This window comes from Furipterus horrens, unplaced genomic scaffold, assembly GCF_987537825.1.
Source record: "Furipterus horrens unplaced genomic scaffold, mFurHor1.1.pri manual_scaffold_6, whole genome shotgun sequence".
NCBI lineage: Eukaryota > Metazoa > Chordata > Mammalia > Chiroptera > Furipteridae > Furipterus > Furipterus horrens.
Genome location: NW_028327176.1, coordinates 36460810 through 36482105, shown reverse-complemented (window position 1 = coordinate 36482105; position 21296 = coordinate 36460810). Strand labels below are relative to the sequence as shown.

General features: G+C 40.1%; 1 protein-coding gene across 2 annotated transcripts in view; it reads right to left on the bottom strand.

Annotated features, from left to right (window-relative positions):
- Positions 1-13893, bottom strand: part of SPTBN1 (spectrin beta, non-erythrocytic 1) — a 184173-nt gene extending 170280 nt beyond the window's left edge. Inside the window, exons 1-2 of one of the 2 annotated variants that reach the window (XM_090281293.1) lie at positions 2121-2188; positions 1015-1096 (exon numbers count right to left, since the gene is read on the bottom strand). The gene's annotated coding sequence lies outside the window, so the exon portion shown is untranslated. Of the gene's footprint in view, positions 1-1014; positions 1097-2120; positions 2189-13712 lie in introns of those variants that run through there. The other variant, XM_090281294.1, reaches the window with a different exon arrangement.
- Positions 13894-21296: the final 7403 nt, after the last annotated feature.

Sequence of the window (21296 nt, the reverse complement as noted above, 5' to 3'; positions counted from 1 at the left end):
ATAGACTTTGTTACAGGATAATTAAGATATCTGTGAATATCTTCTTTTAAGAAATTTTTAATAGGAACTTGGTTTGTATTTATGCCCCTCAAGATGAAGTTCACTCACTGTTTTCATATTATATTTAAGGTCTAAACCCTCTCTGTCCTTATTTGCACTCACTAATCCAAATACTGCATTTAAAAAAATCTCATCTGAAAAAAAAAATCTCATCTGCACCCAAACCAATAGGTTGTTGGGATTATCCCCATTGGTAGCCCCCACCTCCACCTCCTTCCCTTCCTCCCCCCACCCCCACTTGTCTGCACCATGCCCCTCTCCCCTTTGTCTTTACCATCCATCCTGGCTTAAAAATCAAGCCTATTTTTTTTACAAACTGACAGACCACAGTTAGAAAATAAATTGATTACAAACAAGAATCAAAGTACTACAAACTGCCAATGAACTTATTACAAAGTCAGAAAGTGTCTTTTCCTCTGCTTCTACCATGTTTTAGTGTTCAAACATCAGTAATTCATAACCAAAAGACACAGACATATAAAATATAGGACTTTTAAAAAATCTTCAAGGACCCAACTTTTACTTAAACCGCAAAACTGCATATTTTGTGGGTGGAGCAGGTGGGACGAGGGAAGCTCAACGTGAAGTTTGGGATAATGCATTGCTAATTAGTCCAGGTGAAAGAAACCATACAAGATAAGAAGTTGCAAAGAAGTATTTTCCTACATATAGTCAACAAGATTTTTTTAAGACCATTGGAACAAAAAGATAAAATAAATCTTGTTAAACTGAGGAGGAAGGCAACTATCTCTGTGTCTTGGTAATACGTTCAGAGGAGCAATTTTGCTTACGTGAAATGGCAAGTTTCAAGCTATTTTGTTAAACTATAGCTATTTTCAGGCAGGCCAGAGCTGCATTAGTGCTTGTCATGCAGCTTGCTCCCAATCTCTTGGCAGTTCTCCAACACATTCCAACTTCTTGTGCACAGCCTTGCTGGAATCACATCCCACTTACCTCTAACGACAAGTAAGATGTTGCCACGTTACACAACCAGCCTGCCATTTATTCCCACCAGGTCAATTCGCATAATGCCTGGCTAAGAAAGAAAAAAATCAAACCAACATGTGTGTGGGTGCGGCTTAGTCCAAATGATCCACACTGGTCCCCAAACAAACATCAGAATACTGCTCGAACTGGGAGGCAAACACTGTGCGGCACTGTCCAAAGAAAGGTTCAGTGCTCACCAGCTGAGGAGGGATAACTGAGATGGAGGGGAAAAAGCAAGATCAAATCTTTAAAAAGGGACACCTTGACTGCAGATGCCAAACCCTAGTCATACCCCCACGGCATACATTTTGAAGCAGATTATTAATCAGGGTGCATTTTCAAGGATAATCTTAGTATTTAATGAATCCCATTAGCTCCGTGAAAAGAACAATTTAACATAGCAATACATCCTCCTCAAAGCCAATGTTCTTTCTAATTGTGAATACTGGGGGGGAAAAAAATCCTCTTCAAAAACAAACTGGAATGGTTAACCACATGCTGCTACATTCCATTCTTGCTAAAAAAAATATTTAATTAGCACATTTGATCCTCATGCTCTGCACAGCTGCACAACATTCCAATGATAGGCCAGCTATCCATATACTCTTTACATTAAATACCTACTTTAAAAGTTGAGGAGACTGAGGAGCAGTTCTCAAGTATGACCCACTAAAGATATAATTTAGTTCATATAAGTTTTCTGTAACAAGCGTGAAGCCCAACAGATATACATACTATAATTAAGAATAAAATATTCATGCAAACATATACTAACAAAATAATTCTGCAGAGCTAGAAATAGATATATATTTCAACTGACAGACAAGAATAGACTTCCTTGGAAACAAGACAATAAATTAGCCTGCTCTCTAATTAAATTTTCACCCTTTATGAATCAAATGCGATTTTTAGAACTAGGATGAAAGGTGGTGTTAATGTCAGAACCACATACTTCAAAAGCAAAATAAGCCTTTCAAAAGACACATCGTCCTTATTATCAGGGAAACTCAGAAATTTCCTGTAGCAGTGGGTGTTGATTTAAAAACAAGCCAAAGGAAAAACAAAAAACCTACCTTTAAAACAAAGAATAAAACACGATGTGTGTGCTGGTTTCTTCCCTGCTCAAATGGCACACAAAACATCTTTGCTCCAGGACTTTGGTGCGCCTGCGACTCCACCCCAGAAGATAAGTTGGGTATTTAAGGACAGCTGGCAGCACAGAGTTGTCAACCTCGCTGTGAGAAGGACCAGGCCCCTCTCAGAGAAGTCACCCGACTGATACCTCTGACCACCACTCACCTCCTAAAATAGTGACAGGTGTGCTCATCCAGTCAGAGGTCCAGATAAGGCCACATTCCAGCCCCCTGCACTCCCCCATGGCGGGGGGGGGGGGTTAGAGGGGAGGGCGGGGGGGGGGGTAATGTCTCAGCTGGATGCCTCCCCAAGTACTAGGTCCAACATCTGCAGCTGCCTGAAAGTCAGGTTGAGAGCCCTATTCCAGGCTTTAAACAGCCCAGGCACATTAACCATCAAACATTTCCCTTGATGAGTTTCAGCCACCCTCAAAGGGAATGATTCTCATCAGGTTGGAGTTTTTGAAGAACCCCTTATGTGGAGAGAGGAAGTCAACTTGCGTAACTGAGCTCCATCACCCAAACCTGTGCCATTCAACACCCAGCTCAGCTCAGATTTTCCCTCTAAACTGTGAAAGGAGCTGCCACTGGTCTTCAATGTTTAAGCCTGGGAAGAAGGTCATTTGCCCCTTTTGTTCAGGACCCACCATCCCACACTGTACCTCATAAAAATTGCTGAAAAGGCTTTCTTTCTCTTCAACGAAAGGGTGTTTCTCCCCTCTTCCCCTCAGCAAACGAAGAGACCACTTTAGCACCTTCCGTGGGGAAGAGGCCAAATACTAGAATTAAGGCAACAAGGAAATGCCAGTGAGTCACCTCCATCCGAGGTCCCAGGGCGTAAAGAATTGGCACACAGAATCAAATATGTATATTGCTTTTTCTCCTTGAAACAGATCCTAGCTCCAAAGATATGATTTTAAAGACTTCAGCTAATATAAACTTGAGCTCTGGTGTATGCTTTCAACAGTTTTAACCAAACCCAGCCCAGTAAAATTTATTACATTTAAAACCAAGATTATAATAACCACATCCATTCCATTTGCGATATGTTATAGGGTAGCTGTTTCAAAGACTCTGAAATCTCATGACAAAAGTAAAATCAGATGTTTTTGGGAGCACAGAGATGTCTATCAAGGGAATTAAGGCAACTCTGATGGGAATTCCTTCCTAAACAAAACAGAAAGTACACATTATCTAATGAGAACTTAATTTTTGGTATTTTTCCACTGTAAAAGATGGGGATTTCCTCCCCAAAGAACAGAATTATCTATAATAAGCTAATTTTCGATTCTTCACCGTTTTTCTTTAATATGGCCGCCACTAAAAACAGCTACTTATTCCATAGCTTCAAATATGACCAATAATAAGATTTTATGATTTGCTATGTTACATGTGTAAACTGGAAGAGTGACAAACATCAAGTGATTCTTTAGACTGTCAAAACTTTACATCTTCCACCCTAAGATTTGAGAACTGACCCTTATTTGTGAAATGAACAAATATATGCAGAGGGAAAAAGGTTTAAAGGATAAATACCAAAATGTTAACTGCAAGTTTATAGGGTCACTGAATTCACCTAGTGATTTTAATTTTCTTCTTTGTGTTTATTTTTATTGTCCATATGATCTAAATACATATTTATTATTTTGGTAACAAAAATATTATTTTAAAAATTTAGAAAGTTTTCTGTTATGATTTATGCTAATTTATATCTTTATGAAAGTATACATTCTTCAGAAACCATTCAGAGTAAAACTATACACTCTGTATATATTAGCAAATTATCAAAAATTCAGGGATTCTAAAAAGGTTAAAAAAATTAACTTTAAAACTATTGTTCTCATTTAAAAAGAATTCCTATGCTACAGGTTAAGAAATACAATGGAAAATGTTTAAACATCACATAACAAAATAAATAAGCACTGTTTTAGGAAAGAATCTAGGTTTTCCTTCCCCTTTAAGTAAATAAGATAAAAGGCCCCCTTCTCAAAGGCCCTACCATGATAAGAACACGAATTTTCCTACCCCAAAAATGCTGTACAGCTGGTGAAGAACACTCCAGAAAAATATGCAGCCCTTGACCATTTAGGTTTGGCCTTGAAGCAAGCATACTAGGACAAAAATTATCCCAGAAAGAGCCACCCAAGAGGGTAGGAAACAGCAAGAACTTCATCCAGAGCCAAAGGCAGGAGCCATAGAGGCTGATCTCTCAGAGGATGTTTTTGAGAGGCTCCCTTGGGGCCCAGTTCCGACATCTTTTCCCACACTCCACGAAAGTAATGAAATAACAAGGCTCTACCAATATGCACACTTATGAGAAATGAAAAAAATCTTTTTAATGTTTCAGGGTTCTTTACACCTCTGGTGTTAATGCTGCTTTTCAGAAAGTTATGGTAGAAAAAAACTGAAAAACAGAAAGGATATTTAGCTGAGTAATCATTTTACTTCGTTCTTCGCCAGCTAATGTATGGTTTGTTATGGTTTTAGGATATTTTTGATAAAAAGTAAAAGTTTACTGTTAAGCATTTCCAAAAGTATGGAAAATATGGAGATAAAATTAGAAGTTTTCCAGAATCCCATCACCCAGAGATAACCTCTGTTAGGCTAATGAACTTTCTAAGCATGGGCATATTTAATTGCACAAATTAAACACTGAACATATATACTTAAAGCAATCTTAAAACTGTAACATTTTACTTTCATACCTCAAAAGCACGCTTAATCTTGAACCCTCTCCAATCAACCGTTTAAAGTTCATAGCAGAAAACATACAAAATTCATGGAAGTAAATAAGTTCATTTTTACAGGCCATATTTTATAAAGTGCCAAGGCCGTTGGGGACTTAGACGATAAAAACAGAAAGTACTATGGTCCTCCAAACATTTCCCCCACCAGCTAAGGACATAACTCATTCCTGGGATTCACCTTCAAATGGTTATCTCTGTAATATTCCCATGCAAAAAGCCTTAAAATAGCTCTTTGCCTCCCTTGGCGCAGGAAATTAATTGTACTCACCCCTCTCTCACATATGATTTCTATCATGTGATAGAAATACATATGGTAGAATAAATAGATATGCATCATGTATGTTTAAATATAAATATATAACATTATATAAAGAATTTCCTTTCATATAAGAAAAAATCAAGGATACCATTAAACTTTGTTCCACCCACTCTTAGCCTACAATATTCCTTAAATACTGAAAAACCATTAAGTGGAAGTTATCTAAATCTGGAGTTATTTTTAACTTAAAAATTTTCACTTGGAATTTTAGCTACGTTTCTGACCAATTCTAATAAAACATAATGGTCTAAATGGTTACAAAATTAACTCCAGCAGCAGTCAGGGCTCCCACAACTGAGAACAAGCGTGACACAGAATTCCACTCCTCTCTCCACACAAGTGGGTGGTTTGGAAATACTCAAGTCCTGGGCTTCCCCCTTTCTTAAGCTGGCCCAGGTGAGTGTGAAGTCAAGTGAGCATTCCATTACATCTGAATGCTCTACTTCTCTCTCAGCCCAGCACCCTTAAGATGCTGACTTACTAATTTTCTCACTGCTTTTCGATTAGTACAGAGGACACATATGACAAATCCTTTGGAATTTTAAACTGTTCCTTAACAATGATCAACAATTTGCGAGATTTGCTTTTCTTTCCTTTTTTAAAAATTAAAATAACGTGTTGATTGCTTTTTGACTATTTTAAAAATGGTCCTATGGAAGTCTATGATATTATTTACTGTACCCTTCTCTATGTGTGAAATATTTCAAAACTTCAAGTAAGAAACACTAAGTCACAGGAATTTCCTTTCATACAAGGAAATCACACATCAACCCACCATCCAAAGCAAACCATTAACGTTTTAATGTATTTCCTTCCAGTCTCTTATTTAATATAACAAAACTGGAGTTATACAGTTTATATAGCTTTGTATACAGATTATTTCCACCGAATATTATATTGTTAGCATTTTCCTATTTCAGTATTATTCTTCCAAATCATAATTTTAAGCACTACATTAAATTCCATCCTGTGCCTGTGCCATGATTTGATTATCCCCATTTGTTTTTCCACTATTTTTGTTGGTAAGAAAATCCTTGTTTAAAATCTTCTGTCCTTATTTTTAATTCTCCCTTTATTTATAGAGCTACAAGTGAGATTTCAGTCCAAAACGTATAAACATTTAAAGTTTCTCTTACTTTTCTAACTAAGTTTGTATTAATCCAAATATCCTCAACAGATGCTGCAGAGCTCCCATCTCATCGCATCCCAGAGAGAATTATCTACCTACCAGTTTAAGTGGAAAAACTGACCTAGATGTTTTAATTTGTTTCACATTACTGGTGAGTTTGAACAATTTAATATACTTATTCGTTTCCTTAATTTCTTCTTTTATAAGCTACCTATTCCTAGCCTTTCCCCACATTCTAGGGTTTTACTATTTTCTTGTTTATTAAAAATAAATATTATTCAGGTATGCCTTTCGTATTACTGTATTTGACAAGATACATAGGGACACATTTAATATAGACTGAATTTTAAATTATCTGATGGATTGGTATTATTTACTGGAATGTACCTCTTCTGAACAAATCAAATTACTTATTTGAAAGAAAGCATAAAGTTGAGATAAACAAAGCAAAAATTCTACATTTAATAGTAAGTAATTAAAATGTACTGTGATGGATACTGGGTTAACTCAAACTTTAATAAAATCCTTTTTAATAGGTACTGCCATTATCACCATTTTACAGATGAAGATACTGAGGCATGCTAAGAAGTCAAGGCAGTTTGCCCAAGGTCACTTAGCCAGTGCCTGCAGTAACCAGGTTGTGCAACTCCATGGCCTAAAGGTCAGGACCCCTGTATTCAGTGGCCTCCTATTGGCCATACTAGCCCTGACCTGTCTCCTCTAACTCCACTAAGGGTTATGTTGGAACTTCAAACAGCATATCTGAAGACAGACTGATTCTCTTCCCAACCAAATATGCACTGTTACCTTCAACTTGTCTATTGCTCTCACCAACCAAGCTCTTTGTCATCATCCAAATTTGACACCTTTATCACTTTTATTTCCTCATCCCCACTTAGATCCACCAGGTCTCATTCATTCACCCTACAGACAGGTAGCCCAGGACTGAGAGTTCACAGCCTTTCTCTCATCTCTCCTCTCCCTCTCCCTCTCCCTCTCATTTCCATGGCCACCACCATAATTTGCTTCCTTAACATCTGTATCCCCACAATCACCTGTTTCTGTCTCCTTGCTTCTAGTTTCTTCCTGTTCCACTGTATTTCGAACATGGCTTAAGTGTTGTGTTACTTAAATATCTTATCATCACAGAATTTTAGAAGTTAACATGATCTTAAAGTCTAAGTGTCAAATCTGGTCAATTGGTAATTATTGCCTACAACACTGCACTGAGGATGTTGCTGAGGCTCGATCTCAGCTCTGCAGAAAAACAGTACCATGATTATTTTCCAAGACTGCCAGGGGCAGAGGGAGTGGTGCCCATTAGCCATATTTCAACCACTACTATAATTGTATCTAAGATTTCCATTTTATAAATTTAGATCGGAGACCAGAAGTCGCACATGTGGTCAGTAAAAAGTCTTTTATCTTCTGTGTACACATATATAGAATATAATCTATATAGTAGATTAGAAAGTCCTTGAATTCAGGAACTAATTTTTATTCAACTTTAAATCAACCCACACCATCATCACCCCTAGCCCAACTTCAGGCCCTAGCAAGAAAAGGTAGCCAACAGTTATTTACTGAATCAAAAAATTATATATACATATATATATATTGCAAAGTAATCTTAGAGTAGCAGCAAAGGAAGAACATTAGTATAAATGCTTCTTGGTAAACAGAACTGTAATTACACTACTTTCAAGAACAGGAATCTGAACTGACAAAGGGTTTCCAATAAGTGGTCTTATACAGCCTGTGTTAATGATATATATATTCCATTGGGAATAACAGCCTTTTAAAAATAAAATAAGGTAGTTTTTGCAAAGCATTTCAAAAGGGGTAAGTGGCTCATATAGTTCAGGCAGTCTAAAGAGAAATGGAAAGGTAATCAGCAGAACACCCACCATATGCCTAGCACTGTACACTGCTGTCTCACAACCGTATGAGTATTATTATTTCAATTTTACTGATGAGGAAATTGTAGTTCTGAGAGTAATGAACTAGCTCAAGGCTAGAACCTAGCTATAGCCACATGACTAGTATACAATAATAGCATTAGGATTTGAGCCCAGATTTGTTTGACTGCAAAATCTATGCTCTTTCCAAACTGGAAAATTTTCCTGCTATATCAAAATCATCCTCACAAACCTTAAAGGATAAAAACTAACTATGACTTACTGAAATTATGAATGACTATTTATCAAAAGAAACCACAAAAAGTTTCTTTAAAAGAAAAGAAAACAGAAACTAGGAGGTAGTTTTTGCAACACATATAATCCACAAAGGATGAGTAAGCAATCTACATAAAGAACTCCTACAAATCAATACAGAAAAAATCTGAAAGACAAACAGGCAAAGACTGAACAGAGGCTTCACAAAAGAAGGAGACCAAATGGCCAATAACATAAATAGGTACTCAACCTCAATAGTCAGGGAAACTGCAAATAAGAAGCACAATGGAGATAACTTCACAAATGGACATTTTCAAGTTTGGTAAATGACGTGTTGCCAAGGTTGTGAACAACAGTAACACTATACCCTACTAGTGGGAATATAATTTGTATAATCACTTTGGAAAAGTGTGGCATTATCTAGTAAGGATGATAATGCACATATGATCCAAAAAATTTCATTCCAGAGAGACAGAAAGAGACAAAAAGACAATTTGTGTGTGTGTGTGTGTGTGTGTCTATCTCCACATATGTACTGAGACATATAGAAGAACCATTCATAGTAGCCCTTTCATAACAGCAAAAAATTGGAATTAAACCAAATGGCAATCTACACTAGAAGGAATAAATACATCATAGTGGAATACTACAGCAGTAAAAAGGAATGAACTACAACAACAAAATGAATGAATTTCAGAAATATAATATTAATCTAAAAGTGTAAGTCACAGAAAAATAAAACATAATTTCATTTATATAAAATTTAAAAACATACAAAACTTAAGAATTTTAAAAAGGAAAACCTATAAAGAAGAGCAAGGGACGAGAAGCACAAAATTCAGGACAGTGGTTATTTTAGACAGGATGACAGTGGGGTACTTAGGGGACTGCACGGTAGGGTTCTTCTTGAACTAGGTAATGGCTGCCTGAGTGTCCAATGATTGGTGATTCTGTAATATATCTTTTAAGAGCAGTATTCTGTATGTATGGATTACTTAATAAAAAACAACTTTAAGAAAAGAAGGGACCAGAAGGGCAGCACATTGAATATACTAGGAGAAACAGCTGATGACAGAGAACAAGATGCAAGGAGAGGAGAAGGGGCAGAGGGGACCCTGTGCTTCCTGGACTCCGGCTCCGCTGTCTCAAAACCAAACTTTTGGGGAGGGAGTGTGGAACTGGTTGTTTATCAACTTTAGAAAGGAACCTCCAAAACTGATTAATCTAAAAAACTATTCTTAATAAGACTATTCCATTGAAATATTAAAGAACTTTATAAGGTTTTTCTGTAGTAAATAATTTACAGTGGATGAATCACTTTCTTCAACACCACTTAGTGACAGAAGGGGAAAAATGAGCTGATACTTGAGCAAGATAAAAGACAAAAGTAAGATACAAGAGGAACTTTTCAATATAGAAGTCCCTTAGATGAAGAAGCAGAGCAGTTTCTCAATTTAATGTGCATACAAATCACTTAGGGGTCTTGTTAAAATGCAAATTATGATTGGATAGGTCTGGGTTGGGGCCTCCAAGAATCTGATTTATAACAAACTCCCAGGAGATCCTGATGTTTGTGGTCCACAAATCTCATTATGATAGCAAAGGAACTATGAAAACGCCTTCTCCAGTGATGTTGAAGAGTAAAAGTATGGGTGTAGTTAATTGGGAAAGTCTTATTTTACTCACCAAAGTAAAGAGATTGATGATGTTATTCCTACACTATGTGAACTTAGAAACAGGACAACTGTTATCAGAAGAATCAAGAGTACTAAAGTAGGTCTTTTACAAAGAAAAGGTGCTTTAAGAAACAGCAAAGTCTTAAAACTCATAAGAGAAATCCATGAGATGTTTTACTTACCTCCACATACCTACAGAAGTAATGTTTCCAGAGGAGATATTGGCCTTTTCCTTATGGAAAAATGGTTTACATTTCCAATAGTCACTGAAGAAGAAACCAGGACTACCATAAGGAAATCCACAGAACAATAATTATAGCCCAATTATAAAGAAGATGATGGTCAGTGTCCAACATAATGCAAGGAGCATCACACCACCGCATGTAAAAAAATATATAGATTGGGCTTTAAAATTCCAAGAACATGCTCTTAAAATGAAAAGTTTATTTCAACAAAAAACACATGGAATAATTTCTGCTCATCATGTCTATGCTTGTTTAGTAGCAGTAAAATTCTTCCATCTCAAAACAGTACTTCCACATGTAAAGTCATACTTTCATACAGCAAGACAAAAGAACCATTCCAACAAACTTTCCCGATGAAACTCTGTCCATGCCAAGTCTCTGCTAGGGATATGTCACAAGCACAGAGGGAGGCCTTCCCACTGGCTCCTACAGCATCAGACAGTTGTTACTATTCTCACCCAAGAGATCCTCTTCACAGAAAGCCTGCACAACAGGAGACAAAAAGTGAGAGCAGCTTCTTCACTGCCCCAACATTGTTCATTCTCTCAGATGAAAGTTTTGGTCAGTCCAGAGATGAGAAAGTTACAAAGAGCTTAACCTAACAGAATTCTGCACCTGGTGTTTAAGTCAGAACAGCTAAACCTCCTGTGACATCAACACAGGGTATTTTCTTACAACATAGTAAATCCAAAATGTCTGGATAATCCATTGGGAACAATACTCACAAGCATCTTTGTACAACACTATTTTATACAACCAGCACAATAATGAAGCCCAAATCAAAAAAGTTATGTATTTTAATGGTTCTCTTTTAAGAGAAATTCAAAATAGTGCACATAAATCACACGACCTGCATTCAGTTCTACTTTGCAGAGCTACCAAGAAGTAAAATGCCACCAACTTGGATTCACTAGAGATTGAAAAAATAAATAAAAGTAAACACACCCTTGCTTTGACACATTGACCTTCCCTTCCAGTAAGCGTACATAAATTCCCTTTTTTACTTAGAGTTTAGAAGAGCCTAGGGTGACATATGAAATGTATCTCATTTGCCCTCTCACACTGAATAAATGAATTGTAGAAGTGGCATTTAGAACGGACATTCCCTGTATAGTAGCCCAGACTAAACAGATGAGAACACTGGCAACCATCTCTTTCTGACCAGATACCAGCCTCAGAAGGCTTGGTGGTCTGCCCTTCTCAACTCCCTCCCTGGCCACATCTGCAAAAAACATGTATTTAAAAAATACATATAAACAAGCATAAGTGAAGTCAGTTACCATCATAATCCCATTAGTCATGAATAACTTGGCTATCTAAATCTATATAAGTCTGAATACCAATTCAGCATCAATCTTAACATTCACTTACCTAATAATCCCTAATAAGGCATCCAAATATATAATTGTACTTGATTTATAGAGAAAGCAAATGATGAAAAGCAAATACAAGTTAATCATTAACTACCCATAGAAAAATATGTTCCTTTTTAAACAACCTATTGAACGTTTATATTTTTAGAAATATCAGGGATCTAAGAACTAAAATTGATTAATCGTTTCATTTTTAAAAAAAGTTTCCTGTAGGAAAAAATCATATTCTTAGTATTAACCAAAGACAGAGGTGCTGTAACATCATAGCTGTGAAGCTCCAATAAACGTCAACTTTTCATATATTAAGAAATCGATGGATAGTCGGGTTGTGGTTACAAATTATGGGTGACCCACAGAAAGACGCTGCGACTCCCAATACTGACTGCACCACTGCCTCCGCACACCCATGGTCCGCGTCCTCCCTCCAGCCCCTCCCTACGGCTCAAGTCCCCGGGTTGGAGATCGGATTCCCGTCCGCAGCTGCAGGCAGGCTCCCTCTGCCTGCATTAACGCTGCAGGGCGCCCCTTCATCCACGCACAGCCCAACGGGCAGGGCGGGAGGGGGCACCCCAAAGAAAAGAATTCCCTCTCATAGCTAGGTGATCCGGTCCTCCTGACAGCTGAAGAGGCATGACAAGGTAAAAGCAGCTACAAGCCTCGCCAAGGGCAGCCCCCGGCCTGGGTGGGGTCGGCGGAGGCCGGAGGCGCCGAGTGGCCGTGCCAAGCCCCGCCAGCGAGAACCCAGGGAGGCTGCGATACTGCTGCATTGTGCTGCATCACGACGGGGGCACCGTGAGACATCCATCTTGCCAAAAAAAAAAAAGCATATCCCCGCCCAAATAAACCCACCGAATCCATTTTTCTCCTGCGCCGAAGCACCCTCACACTTCCTCTCACTATCTGGCCTGGCTTTTGACTGGACGAATAATGGACATGGTTTGTGTACTGATCCCCACAACACTTCCCTTCTCCATTTGGATGGCAGGCACTTGGCATCTTTCCTATCACAAAAACAAAGGGAAGCCTCCCCCCCCAGAAGAGGGTCAAGGGCGTGGTGTAAGGGGTGATAACGAGAAGAGCTTCCAGCCCACCACCCCAAAGATGGGGCCGAAGGGTCCCCGCGCTGGTACAAACCTGTTGAAGAGAAGGTGGCGGGAGCTGAAGGGCGGGCGCAGGGGAGGCTCCGCGCCCGCAAGCAGCTCACGCCCAACCCTGGGAGAGTGGAGACTGAGGGAGGGCAGGCAGGCGCGGGGGGTGGGGGGACCGGCGCGAGGATAGGCGGGGGGGTGGGAGGGGTGCGGGGGGGTCGCCGGGCCGCCGCCTCCGGCTCAGCTGCAGCGCGGCGCAGCCCGGACCACGCCTGGCCGCATCCTCCGTACCGTTAGGCTCAGAGCCCGACCCTGTCAATGCCGCCCCGGCTCCCACCAGCAGGACTAGAAAGAGAGCACCCGAAAATATACCCTCGCCGCTGCCCACTCTGCACCCACCTCCGCACCAGGGGCCCCTGTGCCCGGCTAGATGGACGAGGCGGCTGATGCAGGGAGGAGAAATTAGCGCCTCTGCGCCAGGGATGGGGCTGGGCTGCCGCGGTGCGCACCGCGGGTCTGCGGCTGCCTCACGCGGGGCCTGCCGTCCCTGCCCCGCAAAACCCAAGTACTAATAAGCACTGGAGACCCAGGTTCCACGCGCCGCCCCCGCCCGGGCTCTGCAGCCTCCCTGCCCCCACGTCACTCCTCGGGCGCAGGACAGCAGCGTTCTCCCGGCCAGGGCCCGCGCCCTTCCTCCCGGCCGGCCGCCCACCGCCCAGGAGCCCGACCGGGAGGCAGCCCCAGTGAGTTGGCATCTTCCAGCCCCAGGCCCCCTACCTACCTCCCACGGATAGGGGGGTGGGGGCGCCGGGGTCCCGTCCTCCTCCCGCTCCTCGGCGGCCGGGCGGGTGGGCCAGGAGGCGACTCCGCGGGGCTGTCTGCGGCTGGGGCCGGGGCTCACAGGACGGGACCAGTGGGCGCTACTGCGCGGGGCTGCGCGCTCGCTCCGAGCGGAGAGGCGGCCGAGGGAGGAACTGGAGGAATCTGCAGCCTGCACGGCAACAGCTGCACTGATTCCGGGGGCTGGGCAGGAGCGCTGGGCGGGGGAAGGAGGGGAGGGAGCAGTCACGGAGGGGGCGAGGGGCGGGGAGAGGGCGCGCGCACGCGCACGCGCGTACTCGCTCTCTCGGGCACCCTCCACCCTCCTCTGCTCTACTCCGCTCCCCCCTCGCGCGGTTCCTCCCTGTTGCCTTTCCTCAGCGCCTGCCTGGAGCCCCGCAGCCGCCCACCTGGCGCCTGCTCCGCTCGCGAGCCGAACCTCGGTCGCGTCCACGCTCTCCGCAGCTCAGGCTCTGCCCGGGCCCAGCGACGACCTCGTACCCCGCTTGTGCAGGGTGGGCACCGCAACCTCCGTTACCCGGGCAAAAGGACAATGAGGGCTTTGTCCCCACAGTCCAGCCGGCGGAGGCTAATTTCACGTTTAATTTGAGGCTAATTCGGTTATCGCCGTGGAAAGAGGCGATAATTTCCTACGTTACTTATACAGTCTGTTTTCGCCCGCGACGTTTCTATTTGGAACGCGACGGAGAAATGTGTTGAGGGAGGGTTTAGAGCATCATTTAGTTGGGGTTTAGATCTAGATTGTAAATTCCATCCAGCCCGACGAAGAGCGGTGGTGTCCCCGCCGTGGGAAACCTTGGGAGACGATGGGGGAGGATTGTTTCTCGGCAGAGTCAAGATATTCCTCTTTTGTGAGTGCTCTTTCCCACCATTTCCCTCGGGATAGCTGGGAACAGATCCTACAAGTGCTTCGTCCAACTCCTGCGTCTGGCCCCAACGCTCACTTTCAGCTGTAGCGGGAGGGGGACACCTGGGCTGCCTGGAGGTGCCGATGGCTTGAGGGGGCCTGAGTCCTCCCCCTACTCACGTACCAGAAGATGACACTGGACGTTTTCCTCAAGGGTCAGCAACCCTTCTCAACCCCCTGGCCCACCCGCATCAATCCCCCAGGCTATACAGAATTATGGAACCAACAGTGTTGGACAGAAAAGATGGTGTCTGGTCATGACCACGATTAGAAACGCTCTTTAGAAAGCACAGGCTGGAGACACTGACTCTCTGCCTGCTGGGTAGGTGCCCACCCAGTGGGGTGGCACTGCAAGCTTCAGAGGGAAGCGGGCCCTTGGTTGAAAGGCCCCAAGGCTTTCCCCCTATAGATCTGGCCCTTCATGCCTGAATAAAAAAACAAAAATAAAAGACAGATAATTTGCATCATGCTTGTATCTCAAATCAATGGAAAGGAGGCTTGGTGGGTTTATATTTTTGTATATACTTTTAAATGAAATTTAAAAAATAAAACAATTCAATTGTGCCAGGACTTCAGGAAGGTGATTCTTCCTCATAGGCCTTCATCATCAGTTTGAATGTTTGTGCCAATGTTTACATTTAATGTATATGAAAAAAATTGAGGAAGGCAAATAATTTTAACATTTTTCTCAGAAGGCTGATTAACACAGGTGAACTTTGGCAGGGTTCTTTATCTACTGTATATACTAGGCACTTAGGAGGTGCTCAAAAATTTTTTGTTGAATTTTGAATTGAACAGAAGCAACATGTAAGCGGGTGCCCTCATTAGCTAACACTGGAAATCCACTAGGAATGAAAGTTGTTTTCTTTTCACTTATTTTTGGGCCATGGCCCCCAGCACCTCCCCACCCACAATGTAAATGAAATACCAAAGAAAACAATGACAGTACAGTACCGGGAAATGCCTTTGTTTAAATTCTTCCAATGCTATTCTGAAATGGTGACTCCTAACTGCTTCCTTTTTCACAGATAACACTACTTGAATAAATCTTCATTTGACAGATGAGTCACCTCTCCTACCCTATTCCACTCAGACTTACTTTTTAAAATTTTTCCTTCAACAAGCAAGGCTAACACACAGCCTTAGCTAGGTACTCACATAAAGTGGCAGTTAAGTATTCCAAAAATGTGAAAGACAAGGATTCAGAGTCTCGCTATAAATACCTGCTCACAATTTCAAATTCTTACCTTTTGGTAGAAAAAAGTCATCACCCAGGAGAACCCAGTGTACCACTTACCAGAAAGAAAGTAACAGGTCAAAGAAAAATTCTGAATCTGGAGATAATTGGAGAAGACATATCTCTGTGGAAGGCAGGAATCTAGAAAAGATAAAAAGCCTTAGTCAGTAATGATGGTAACTCAAAAAGATTGTTCTTAAATATCTCAGAACCAGCTTTACTGAAGTTTATTATCCTCACAGTAGAATCGGGTTGATTTAAAGGAATCTAAAACTCATTGATATCATGTCTGTAACATACTTCTCTCCATATTTAAAAGCATGCAATTATATATGGCTTTGTTTCCCATAGGAATAGTACTTTATTACAAAATATTTACGGATGTAAAGGATCTTCAAATTTTCTAATAATAATAATAATCACAAGTAGCAACTATAAAATGCTTTCCAGTTTTTAAAGTGCTTTAGCAAATATATATACTTTTTCCTTCTGTCAGTGCTGTGGGATACCTATTAACCTGATTTTATAGATGAGAAAACTGAGACAGAGACACCAGTAGGTCAGATGAATTGTCCAAGTTTATTTACATAGCTACTAAATGCCAGAGACACTTGCTTTGAAGCTCACATATCAAAACTATGTATCTGGGCATTACATCTTAATTATTAAAAAGTAATTCTGTTTGCAAGATGAAAAAAGTTCTGGTGATGGATGGTGGTGATGATTGCACAACAATTCGAATATAATTACGGTAATTGAACTGTACACTTAAAATGGTAAGTTATGTTGTGTATGTTATCACAATTTTAAAAAAATTCTTAAAGTAATTCTGAGTTTAGACCTCTAGAATAGTAGAGTAGATGCATTCTTAATGCTTCTTCATTTTACCCACTTGTTGATTATACACTGTTCACTCACTCTGTGTTGTAATCATAATGACCCATGTCCATGGCACACATAACACACTGCCCCTAGTAGGCTGTACTTTGCTACATCTGCATATTTTGGCTTACTTTTGTTGTGGTGTATATTTATCAAGTCAGTTGTGTTTGTTCTCAACTATGTTTATTCCTACTTACTATGCTTCTTAATCCCTGCACCTTTACCTCCATCCTCCCCTTTTCCCCTCCCAGCTGATAACCCTCCAAATGATCTCCATACTTATGATTCTGTTCCTGTTCTGGTTGTTCGCTTAGCTTGTTTCATTTTTATTTTTATAGATTCTGGTGTTAATAGTTTTGTTTGTTGTCAGTTTAATGTTCATAGTTTTGATCTTCTTTTTCTTAAATAAGTCCCTTTAACATTTCATGTAATAATGGTTTGGTAATGATGAATTCCTTTAGCTTTACGTTGTCTAGGAAGCACTTTATCTCCACTTCCATTCTAAATAATAGCTTTGCTGGATAGAGTAATCTTGGTTTTAGGTCCTTACTTTTAATCACCTTGAATACTTGTTACTAGCCTCTTCTTGCCTGCAAAGTTTCTTTTGAGAAATCAGCTGGTAGTTTATGGGAACTCCTTTGTAGGTAACTCTCTGCTTTTCTCTTGCAGCTTTCAAGATTCTCTCTTTACCTTTTGGCTTTTTAATTATGATGTGTCTTGGTGTGGTCCTCTTTGGGTCCAACTTCTTTGCGACTCTCTATGCTTCCTGGTCTTATATGTCTTATTTCCTTCACCAAGTTAGGGAAGTTTTCTTTCATTATTTTTTCAAATAAGTTTTCAATTTCTTGTTCTTCCTCTTCTCCTTCTGGCATTCCTGTGATTTGGATGTTGGTATGTTTAAAGTTGTTCTGGAGGTTCCTAAGCCGCTCCTCCTTTTTTTGAATTCTTGTTCCTTCTTTCTATTCTGGTTGAATGTTTATTTCTTCCTTATGTTCCAAATTGTTGATTTGAATCCTGGCTTCCTTCCCTTCACTGTTGGTTCCCTGTATCTATTTCCTTATTTCACTTTGTGTAACCTTCATTTCTTCCTTTATTTTTTTGCTATACTCTATGAGTTCTCTGAGCATCTTTATCACCAGTGTTTTGAACTCTTCATATGATAGGTTGGCTATATCCATTTCATTTAGTTCTTTTTCTGGAGTTTTGTTCTGTTCTCTCACTTAGGCCATGTTTCTTTGCCTCCTCAATTTGGCAGCCTCCCTGTGTTTGTTTCTGTGTATTAGGTAGAGCTGCTTTTACTCCCTGTCTTAGTAGTGTGGCCTATGTAGCAAAGGCACCTGTAATTTGTGTGGGGTCAAAGGCACTTGTAAATTGTGTGGGATGGAGCCTTAGGTAATAGCCAGGGTGGGGCCACCTGCTTCACCGCTTTGTAGTTCTGTGGTGAAGGGTTTGGAAAGGGAACAATGCCACTTCTTGGTCTGGTGATTTTCCTGGCTCTCACCCCATTTCCAGTCACTTCACCCACTTCCCATATGCAATTGGAGCCCTTTCAGTTGCAGCCCTGAAGTTTGCATACGTTCTAAGACCATGCGGGCTCTTTTAGCACAAAAAACCGGCAGTTTCTTCAGCCACTCCTACCCCTACTGGTTTTTAAAGCCAGCGGTAATGGGGGTTTATCTTCCGGTGCTGGAACTCTGGGCTCTGCAGTCTGGCCTGGGGCTGGGATCACTCCCTCCCAGGATATCCTTCCTGATTTTTATGCACCACACGTAAATGAGGGATCGTCCGTTCCACCGCTATCACTGTTTATGCGAGTCACACTGCCTCTTTGTTCATCTCCATGACTCCACGCCTCCTACCCATCTAGATGGATGTGGCTTCTTTAAATTCTTGGTTGTCGGACTTCCATATTGTAAGAACGGAGTCGCTCAGAGAACAATCAAGATGCAGTGAGCAGAAAAAGAAGTTTATTTGAGGGAATTAGCAAGCCAGGAGGGAGCCGTGCTGTGAGAAAATGGCTCCAACTTTGGACTCCTAGAGAAGGAGGGGGTTGTTTTATAGGGGGAAGAAAAAAGAAACTATTGAATTTTTAGTCATTGCCTGCTTATCTTGCAGCTGCAAGCATGACAGGGGGATCAACGCCAAACAGGGCTCAGCTTGACGTACTCTGCTATCACAGGAAACTCCCAGATAGCTGCAGGTGGGCAGGGGAAGAGGGGAAGGGATGGAAACCGAGGCTGTCACATATACCTTGATTTTCTAATGGTTCTGGTTATTTGTTTTTGAGTTCTGGTTGTAATTCTTTCTATGGCTGTGCTAGGAGGTGAAGCATGTCTACTTATACCTCCATGTTAACTGGAAGTCTCCTAAGTTGCATATTTTTGAAATGCCTGATTAAAGACTAGAAATATTGCCATCAAAATATATGTGGGCAAAATAACAATATAAAGTAGGGATGGATGCAAATCATAAAAAAACGTGAAATATTTCAAATCCAGGTTGCTTTGCATGTGTCTCTATGTTCTTCATCAACTTCAAAGAAAACAAAAGTGTGTATCACGTAGCAGTGGCTTCTGCAAAAAAGAAGTGGCCTTTCACTCGGTAGATATGTTCAAAGAAACACATTGTTCATCAATTCATTAGCTGGTTAATGTAAATTTAAAAATTTTAAGTAAAATAAAATTTCAAAGTATGTCTTTCTCAGATATAAAGCTATAATTTTATTTTTCTTTTGAAATGTGCTTCAAGGATCAGGCAATGACTTATTAGATATGACACCAACGCATGAGAAACAACGGTAAAAAATAGACAAATTGGACACCATCAAAATTTAAAACTTTTGTGCATCAAAAGACATTATCATGAAAGTGAAAAGATAATCTACAGAATAGGAGAAAATATTTGCAAATCATACATTTGATAAGGGCCTAGTGTTCGGAATAAATAAAGAATTCTTACACTTAACAGCAAAAAAGACAAACAAGTCAATTAAAAAAAGGGCAAGAGAGTTTAATATAATTTTCTCTAAAGAAAATATGCAAATGGCCACCAAGAGCATAAAAATATGTTCAATATCATTAGTCATTAGGGAAATGCAAATCAAAATCACTATGAGATACCACTTCACACCCACTATGATAGATTTTTAAAAAAATTTTTGTAATGAAAGAGATCAGATTTGTGGTAGGGAAAAGGGGATTTGGTAAAGGTGGTCAAAAGGTACATACTTTAGTTATAAGATAAGTAAGTGGTAAGGATGTAATGTACAACATGTTGATAATAAACAGTGCTGTGGGCTTATATGAAAGTTGTTAAGAGTAAATCTCGAGTTCTCATCACAAGGAAAATAATTTTTTGTTTTTCTTTTGTTCCATATGAAATGCTAAATATTAACTAAACTTATTGTGTTAATAATTTCATGATGTACGTAAGTCAAATCATTATGCTGTACACCTTAAGCTGTATGTCAGTTATATCTCAATAAATGAGGTGGCGTGGGGAATGGAAAATAACAAGTATGGTGAGAATGTGGTACATTGCTGGTGGGAATGTAAAGTAGTACAGCTGCTATGGAAAATAGCTTGGTAGTCCCTCAGAAAGTTAAATATAGAATTAACATATGATCCAACAATTCCACTCCTACCTATATGTCCAAAGGAATTGAAAACAGGTACACAAATACTTGTAAACAAATGTTCATAGTAGCACTAGTCACAATAGCCAAAAGGTGGAAACAACTGAAATGTTCATCAATGATTAAATTGATCATCAAAATATGTGGTATATCCATAGAATGCAATAGTATTCAGCCATAAAAGGAATCAAGCACTGTTATGTGCTATACTTTATTAGTACATTATACACTTAGTGTAGTATACTTAGCATAATGAGAAAAAGCCAGACACAAAAGGTCACACATTATATGATTCTGTTTATATAAAATATCCAGAGTCGGTAAATCCATAGCGATAGAAAACAGATTGGTGGTTGCCAGGGGCTGGGGGAAAGGGAAGAAAAGGGGATTAATTTTACTTAATTTTGCTTTAAATTTAAAAGTTGATTATTGGTTTAGTTATTAAAACAACTTTTAAGTATGTTTAGAACAACTTAGGTATTTGAATCTACTTGTTTTCACTGTGAATTTTATAAAATCTACATATATACCAGATTCAAAGAGTTAGTTTAAAACAAAGAATGTAAAATATCTCAATTTTTAAAATACCGCTTATACGTTGCAATGATACTATCTTGGATATAATGGGTTAAATAAAACCTATTTTTGGAATTAATTTTACTATGTATTTTATTTTTTCAAATATTACCGTTGCAAAATTTTAAAATTATATATGTGGTTCACACATTTCTACTGGACAACTCTGTTCCAGACATTGTCACTGGAACCTCAGTAACTGGTATCCTCACTATTTAGGCTCAGGAAAACTGAAGAAAAGCAACTAGAATTTGGAATATGCCGCAGAGCAAGAACTCCAATGTGAGGT